We start from the raw sequence: 8,722 nt of genomic DNA on the forward strand, positions 1-8,722 counted from the left end.
TGAGAATTGGACTTCACTTAGATAAGAGACCTCAAATGTACTGAGAACTGTACCCATGAGGTTTCTTGGGGAGAAAATGGGAACTATTTTTCCACAGGGTGTGTAGATAGCACCCAGTAGGCTGAGGCTTGGTGACAGAGCAACAGGAAGAACTGCCCAGCTACACAACTGACCACAGAACAAAACTGTGTTGGTGAGGATTAGCACAAACCAAAAATTGGGGTAAACAGAGATAGAGTCTTCCTAGGAAAAAAAAAAAAAAAAGAGGAACTAATTAAATACAGCTGCCTATGATAACACAGATCAATAATAATGATTAGACAGTGAAAAACCTCCTCTCATCTGGAAAAATATTCTTCTGACCTCGGGTTCACAGCATGCTGAGCTTCTCACCAGCAGGTACACTGAGACCCCTGCTTGCTTTCAGAAAAAGAGAAAGATGCAACTTTAAACAGAATAGTCATCTTTCTTCATATTTTGAAGCTTCTAGGAATTTAATTACTAAGTTTCAATTCCTTTTGTATACAAAATTAAATTTCCTGGCTATTTTTTCATTAAATATTAGTATTCAATAACCGTAATCATTCTGCTGTGTTTCCCAATTATCTTTTCCAGTAAAGATGTTTCAAAGTCAATTCTTTAGAAATTAATCATAAAGTATTTCTGGGACAAGCAAAATTAGGTTTATCAGTGAAATAATGAAGGTGTCACTTCTTAAATTATGGCTGGAATTAAGATTAATTTGCAACTTGTGAAGGTCAGGGCTGTAGACGAAAATTAAGCGTGCCACTGCAAAGCAGATCCACATTAAGTTTACGAGAACAGACACTAGATTTTCCAATGAAAAAAATTAAAGATTCTGTATCTCTGTCCCTAGAGCAAGCATAAATTTAGGAAGAGAGTTCAGGAAGAAGCAATCAGCATGCCAGTCAGTAGACTTCACAGAACAAGATCTTAGGTCTTACAGTAACAAAATTAGGAACTAGAATGGGAACTCCATTTGAAAGGTTCAGCATTAAGTTTACAGAAGAAGAGATCATGCCAAATAAATGTAGTACAAAGCCACACCATTTTAAGAGAGGAACTGCAGAAAATGAAGCAAACTACAAAGCAAACAGAAAAAGGGAAGGGAAGGGAAGGGAAGGGAAGGGAAGGGAAGGGAAGGGAAGGGAAGGGAAGGGAAGGGAAGGGAAGGGAAGGGAAGGGAAGGGAAGGGAAGGGAAGGGAAGGGAAGGGAAGGGAAGGGAAGGGAAGGGAAGGGAAGGGAAGGGAAGGGAAGGGAAGGGAAGGGAAGGGAAGGGAAGGGAAGGGAAGGGAAGGGAAGGGAAGGGAAGGGAAGGGAAGGGAAGGGAAGGGAAGGGAAGGGAAGGAGCCTACAAGCAGACATGGAGGTTTCAAAAAATATGGTGTTAGAAGCCAAAGTAAACTGTGTACCACTGCTCCAAAAGAAAACAAAGCAAAACAAACCCTTAATCATTCACAGTCTGTAAGAGCTAAAAAGCTTTCAAAAGGAAAACACGACATTTAAAAAATGGAAAGGTTACTTAAATGAAGACAACAGGAAAGTTTTGAAAAGGGATTGGGGCAAATTCACAAATGACAAGTCTGTCAGTGGGCTATATAGTGCATAGGGAAGTGCTCTGGAACATCCCTGACAAAAGAATATATGTTCCCAAGCCCCACCTCAAAAAATTTAAGACAGTAGATTTCTTTTCTAGAGTTTCTGAGAAACTTCTCACAGTGTTCTGTTCATTAATCCAGCAGGGCTAAGATAAGGGCTATACTCAGTGAAGCTGAAGCAAGGGGATATATTCACGGTATTCGGCCCTGTCGTAACACTATACATGTAAAAGCCCCTCTCCCTCTGTCTTATAGCCCCCTTTAAGTACTGGAAGGTGCTATAAGTTCTTCCTGAAACCTTCTCGTCTCCAGGCTGAACAACACTGACCATCTGAGCCTCTCCTCATAGCATCTCCATCTCTCTAACCACCTTGGTGGCCTCCTCTGGACTCACTCCAGCAGGTCTGTGAAATTCCTGGGTTGGGACCCCAGAGCTGGATGCAGTGTTCCAGGTGGTGTCTCACCAGAGCAGAGCAGAGGGGCAGAATCCCCTCCCTCCCCTGCTGCCCACGCTGCTTTGGATGCAGCCCAGGACACGTTTGGCTTTCTGAGCTGGGAGTGCTCATGGCTGGGTCATGTCCAGCCTCTCATCCACAAGAATCCCCAAATCCTTCTTCACAGGGCTGCTCTCAATGAATTCTTGTCCCAGTCTGTACCCACATCTGGGATTACCCTGAAGACAGTCCTTCAAGTAGAAGAGGTAGAAACTTCATTCTACAGGATACCACTTCAATTCATCCAATACTTTGTTATGGTGCAGATACTGCAACACACGTATGAAACAACGAGGCCCATGGAAAATAAATATATACGGACAGATTCTTGATAGATGTTTCAGAGAGATGTTTATTTCTCCAGCCGCATGGCCAGGGCTCTGCCGAGGAACTGCGGCAATCCCGGGACCTGAGGGTCCTTGCCCGCGCAGGGGAGCACAAACCAACCAATGGGGAACGAGGCTGAGCAGGGGCAGGGAAACCCCGTGCCTCCTACCAGGGCCCCTCTCCCAGGGCTACATGGCAGGGGGAGGGCCCCAACAATACTTAGCTTAGGATTTATTTTTTCATTTACTAGAGTGGTATTTAAAGAGCAATGGCAGCAATAAGGAGCAAGCAGTAAATCCAGATTTCTGCTTCCAACAGATAGAAATACAAATTTCATTAGGCATCACTGAGTTACGTCTATGTCTAGTGTTAGTCCAGGTACATTAAAGAGCAATGAGAATAACAGTAAGGATATAATGGAAAGGCAGAGCCTTAGGTTAAAGGTTTGGGATGAGAGATATAACTGATCTATAGAGAAAGCTATGCCAAACTCCTTTTGTTGACTAGTCCCCACAGTCCATTTAGAGTAAATTGTTTCTTAGTATCATATGTTTCAATTTGTGTTTTCATTTGAGTTATAGAAAATGAAGAAATTCTAAGAAAGTCACAAAGGTTAAGCTGTGGCAGCTTCCAGGATAGTGAATTTATGTCTGAGAATGAGTTGTTCGCCGTGAGAAATCCAGGAAAGTAAAAAACCACAAAGTGACAAAATTCTTTTTTAAAAATGTATCTGGGACACGTAGATTATTCCCATGGATGACTGTGGAGCACGAAATGGGCACACTAGGTATTCCCCATAAGGTACTCCCCACACACCACTTCTCTGGGACATAAAGCAGTACTGCAGTCAGATGGATGGCAATGTCTACCTTGATGAGGACAAAACTTGCCATTGGTGAAGTATATCCTCAGTAGTGGAAAATGCTACACAGCTTCATAACGGAAATAAATGGCAAAATTCCCAAAAGACCTGGATCAAGTGTTTGCTTCATGTTTCCTGAAGTTGTCTTCCTACTCCAAACAAACATGATTAAGATGGTTATGATGTGTCTCCATGCAATTTGCAGAGCAACTGCTCTTACTTGCCTCTCTGCCAATCTGTGACTTCAAAAGGTTACCTTACGTTTATATTTAGTGAAGAAATGGAAGCTCTTGCACCAGTATTTACATACTCTCAATAACTCTGCAAGCAATTATGTTCTTTGCCATGTGACACAGCAGGTTAAAAACCCAGGTTTTTTTATTCCTGAAGCCCATTTTCTTCTCTCACAGCAAACGCAGAAATTTTAACTCTTTATCAACTGAAACTGGTCCTTACTATATAACTGGTCCTTACTATATATATGGTCTTTACTAAGCACAATACAATTTTTTTTGTTTTTGTTTCTTATCCCCTTCTTGACATGGGAAATGTGAGTTGGATCTTCAGGGTAATTTCTTCTGGTAGTGAGGGAAAACTTCCATCTAGGGATTAGAGTAGAAGGGCTGTATATCCAAATTAATACAGAGCTCCCCTTACAGTTTGCATCTAGCATCCACTTGAGTCCAGACAGGTCCAAAGAGAGTTTGTTGTTGTAGCAGCCATTTCTGTTGAAAAGGTTTGTACCATACATGCAGCAAAGAGAATTTGGATGGAACAGGCTCTATTTTCTAAAAAACATCAGCCTTATTTTCTTCCCAAAAGCATCTCGTGTGACTGGAACTCTGGCTATGAAATTGTAGGGCTAAATAGGGAGCATAGAGAGAGTCTAGAATATATTAGTTAGTCATTAAGCTGCTCAGTTGTGGGTTGTGAGGATTGATGAGGTTGTTATTTCCATACCAACAGTTTGCTCATCACTCTTTCTCTGAAGAGCTTCTTAGATAAAGGCTGCAATTCTAGGGTACCTCAGAATGGGTAAGAGTTTAAATTAAGTAGAGGGATCTGGACTTCTAACAGGAAAAAGAAACTAAGTTTACTCAAAAATTTCTCATGTTGAAATTCTGGAATTCTCGTAGGGTTTTCTTAATCTTTTGAGTAACTTCAATATGGGAATATGAAGATAAAGAAGGTAATTATTTCCATTAGACAGGAACAATTTGTGCTTCCAGACAAATAAGTCTTACATAAAAGCCCAATAAGGAAGGATTTGTTTGCATCATTCCTATCACAGTTTCCCAGACTAAGAAATTGTGTTAGGCATCTGGATATTTAACTGCTTTTCCAAATACAACTCAAATGTATTGAAGCTGCAGATTACTCCTCACCATGTACAAATTGCTGCTGAAGTCAGACAGAAACCCGCTGCATTCACATGTTTGCAATTGCTCCGTGTCCTCATGGAACTATGCAGCAGCAGGACATTAAATGGCATGAAAAGTATTTGTGGAACTGTGATTTGTTACACTTGTTACCTCTGACCTGCTCATAATTCATACTGAAGGCATAGAGCTCACTCTTACTCATGAACCTTTCCTGTGGCAAGAGTCTTTGTCCTGTGTTTCACTTGCATGCATCTCTTATTTTCCCATTACATCAAAAATTTTGTTGACAAGATGCAAAATATTGGAATATCACAGTTCCTGAAAAGCATCGAATCCTTTACTGAGGAATCTGGATCTGGAGATTATCCCATCCTTTCTTTGCTTGAAAAGAATTTCTGGAACATGAAAGAATGTCATCTCCATTCCTCCCTGCTCTGCTCCTGGTCTGAAAGTAGAGTCATGTCAGGATGCTTTAGTGACAAAATTATCAGTTTTTATTGGCTTTCATTCTATCCAGCATTCACGAGCCACTCAGAATAAGAAGGAGACATCTTCAATTATTTTTTCTACTTTGCTGCACAATAGGTGCTCTGAGGCACATGCTGTGACTCTTGGGGATGGTGCTGTGCAGGGCTAAGAGCTGGTCCTGATGATCCTTGTGGGTCCCTTCCAACTCAGCATATTCTGTGATATTGTGATTTTTTTTACTTTTTTCATTAAATCAATCACATTCATACCAAAGTGGCTGAATAATTGAGACAAATTATATCCATTATATCTAACTTCTTTGTGCATGAAAAAATTTGGGCTTGTCTTCTTGGTTCTGAGAATACTGAGACAATTTTGGCTGATGCACATGCTGTTTAAAATACTATTCATCTTAGCTGATGAAAGGAAAAAAAATGATGGCTTCTTTGCTGGAGGAAAATGGCATATGCCATAAAGTGCCATACAGCACTTCACTGAGTGGAAAACTTCTTCATGCCAACAACAGACAGCGTCTTCCTAATCTCCCCAGTTTTTGATCAACTGAAGAAAGTATTGCTAAGGCACTTGAACAGTTTTCACAATTTCCTGGTGTCTTGGAATCATGTTTCAATTCATTGGTGGTACAAGGTTTCCTTGCAAATCTGTAATGCAGAAGCTGCTGAGGTCATGCCAATACATCAGAAATAGTTCTGCATGTATGCAAGAGGCAGAGCTTTGCTCTTTGAGCTAAAGATCAAGGCAGAAAGGAAGGAATGGCTTGTTTCTTCATGGGATGAGCCAGAGAAATAAAATTATCCTGTATACACATTATGTTCAGTGCAAGGTCATGAGCAACAAAGAGTGTGGGTTCTTGTGTTATTAGCAAGAAGAACAAGCAGAAGTCTTCTTTATTTGACTTCTGTTTGCAGACTGTAAGGAGATTTTCCTTTAAGAATCTGGGTTCTGGAAGATACAAGGAGAGGCTGAACAATTCAGACCGTTTTCTGTTCTAAACAAGAGTTTCCTTCCACTGCTGACTGATTAAATACAATGGTTAAATACGGCAACCCAACTGTTTGGATTTCTAAGGATTGGAAGGATTTAATTAATTTTGGGATAGTCAGTTATATGAGTGCAACGTATAAGCGATAATTAGTTGGTAAAAAGCAGTGAAGCAAAGCAGGAGGAGTTCCCTTTCTTTCTCCCTCTGCTGATAAGCTTCCACAAAATGAAAAGACTCAAGGCTGAGGAAATGTCCATTACAGAATGTGCCCACTTTTCCTTGCAATACCGTGTTTGTCCCTCTAAAGCAAATCAGTGGTTTGGCAGTGCATAATTGTTGGAAATGCAAATGGTTGCAGTGGCAGCTCTGCCCATTGCTTCAGCACAGGCAGAGCTTTCAGTCCTAGGCGTGACCCTTCTATTCCCTCAGAGTCTGCTGCCTGTATCACAAGCTGACAGTGGAAAAATATCCATCAGGCAGAACCACCTCCCACAGAAGTCCACATGTTCACCACATGTTTTCCTGCCTCACCCTTTGAAGACTCTGCTGGGAGCATCTGTAAATGCTTCCTGTCCATATTGGAGGAGGCAGTGAATTCTCACATCCTTGAGTCAAACCCTGCAAACTCTGCAAGAATCTCAACCTGCTACTGACTTAGACCTCCAGTGTTAAGCAGCACCAGCAGAAGGGCAGAGATAACCTTTCCCCAAAACTATGGACCTTGTTACAAATGCCAGTGTGTTAAATAAGGGGTTAGCTAACCTGGTGCACTGAAGTGATCACAAAATGAGTATGCAAAGCTGACCATCACATCCTATACATGTTCACTTGTTCTGTGAATTTACAAAAAAACTCCTGAGAAATGCCACTTTGCAAAATGGACGGGAAAATGCTGTATCCATGACAATAGTGCTCTGTAGCCTAGATGCCTAAAAGGCAGTGCAGGAGAGCTTTAAGAGCCACCAAGAAGTTACTGCAGCTCACCTGTGAGTGACTTGTGGCAAAGAAATCAGGACGTGCATTTATGACAGTGTCCTCCAGGAGAATCAGCACACTTCCATTGTTTGTGGCAGAGGAATGCAAACAACCCAGTCAACTTACAATAGCTGCAGTTTAAGTCTTGTTTGCATCTGATAATATTTTATAACCAGAAAATATGTCTGTCATGTGAATAAGGAGAGGTTACAGAACTCCCCACAGTGACAGCAACGTGATGTGTGCTGCTGCCACAAGATAAATATATTCAGCCTGCTTTCAGGTGCACAGAGAAGAAGAAGACAGTAAGGAGTAACTTGCATGTGTTATTCTGATGGTTGTCTGCCCTTTAGTTTCTCCCAGAGGCCTCTGAAAGCATTCAGGAACTTAGCTCTGCATGTGCAGCCCAGTCAACTTAAAGATGCATGATGGTCCACTCCTTCAAGGAACTACTAGACATAGAGCACATGAAAAAGGTGTGATCACAGGTCACAGCCAGGGCATAACATCTGCCTTTCTGTATCACTTGGCCAGAAACACCAGAAATTTTAGGGTGGTTAGTTTTGCATATATCCTTCCAAAGAACCATCTATTTAGAGTGCGCGTACTCTAAGCAACCATGCAAACACAGGCTGCTGAGACCACTTAAACGAGGTTCAAGAAGGCCAAGAGCCAAGTCCTGATCTTGGGTCAAAACAACCCCATGCAGCGCTATAGGCTGGGGACAGAGTGGCTGGAAAGTGGCTCAGCAGAAAAGGACCTGAGGCTGCTGGTCAGCATCCAGCTGACCGTGAGCCAGCATGTGCCCAGGTGGCCAAAAAGGCCAATGGCATCCTGGCCTGTATCAGCAATAGTGTGGCCAGCAGGACCAGGGCAGTGATTGTCCCTCTTTACTTGGCACTGGTGAGACTGTGCCTAGAGTGCTGTGTTCAGCTTTGGGCCCCTCACTGCAGGAAAGACACTGAGGTGCTGGAGCGTGTCCAGAGAAGGGCAAGAGATCTGGGGAAGGGTCTGGAGCACAGGTCTGATGTAGAATGGCTGAGGGAGCTGGGTTGTTTATCTTGGAGAAAAAGATTCTCAGAGGAGACCTTACCACTCTCTACAACTACCTGAAAGGAGGATGTAGCCAGGTGAGTGTTTCTTCTCCCAGGTAACAAGTGTCAGTACAAGAGGAAATGGCTTAAAGTTGCACCAGGTTCAGATTGGATATTAGGAAAAATTTCCTCACTGAAAGGGTTGCAAAACATTGGTACAGGTTGCCCAGGAAAATGGTGAAGTCACCATCCCTGTAAATGTTAAAAAAATGTGTGGTAATGGCACTTGAGGACACGGTTTGGTGGTGAACATGATGGTGGTGCTACCTCTACAGCTGGATGATCTTAGAGGTCTTTTCCCACCTTAATGTTCTCTGATCTGGCCCTTCTTTCTTTTATGACCACTCCTGAGAACTTGACACATTGTGGCAATGAGCTGTGCCTAGGGACACTTGTGCTATCAAAAGTGTAGAGGCAGTGTCCACACTTAAACAGGATTCATATTGTCAGTGCACACTGACTCTGTCCATCCATGACAAATTCTAATATCAATGGAA

Source organism: Corvus hawaiiensis, chromosome Z, assembly GCF_020740725.1.
Source record: "Corvus hawaiiensis isolate bCorHaw1 chromosome Z, bCorHaw1.pri.cur, whole genome shotgun sequence".
In the NCBI taxonomy this organism is placed as follows: Eukaryota; Metazoa; Chordata; class Aves; order Passeriformes; family Corvidae; genus Corvus; species Corvus hawaiiensis.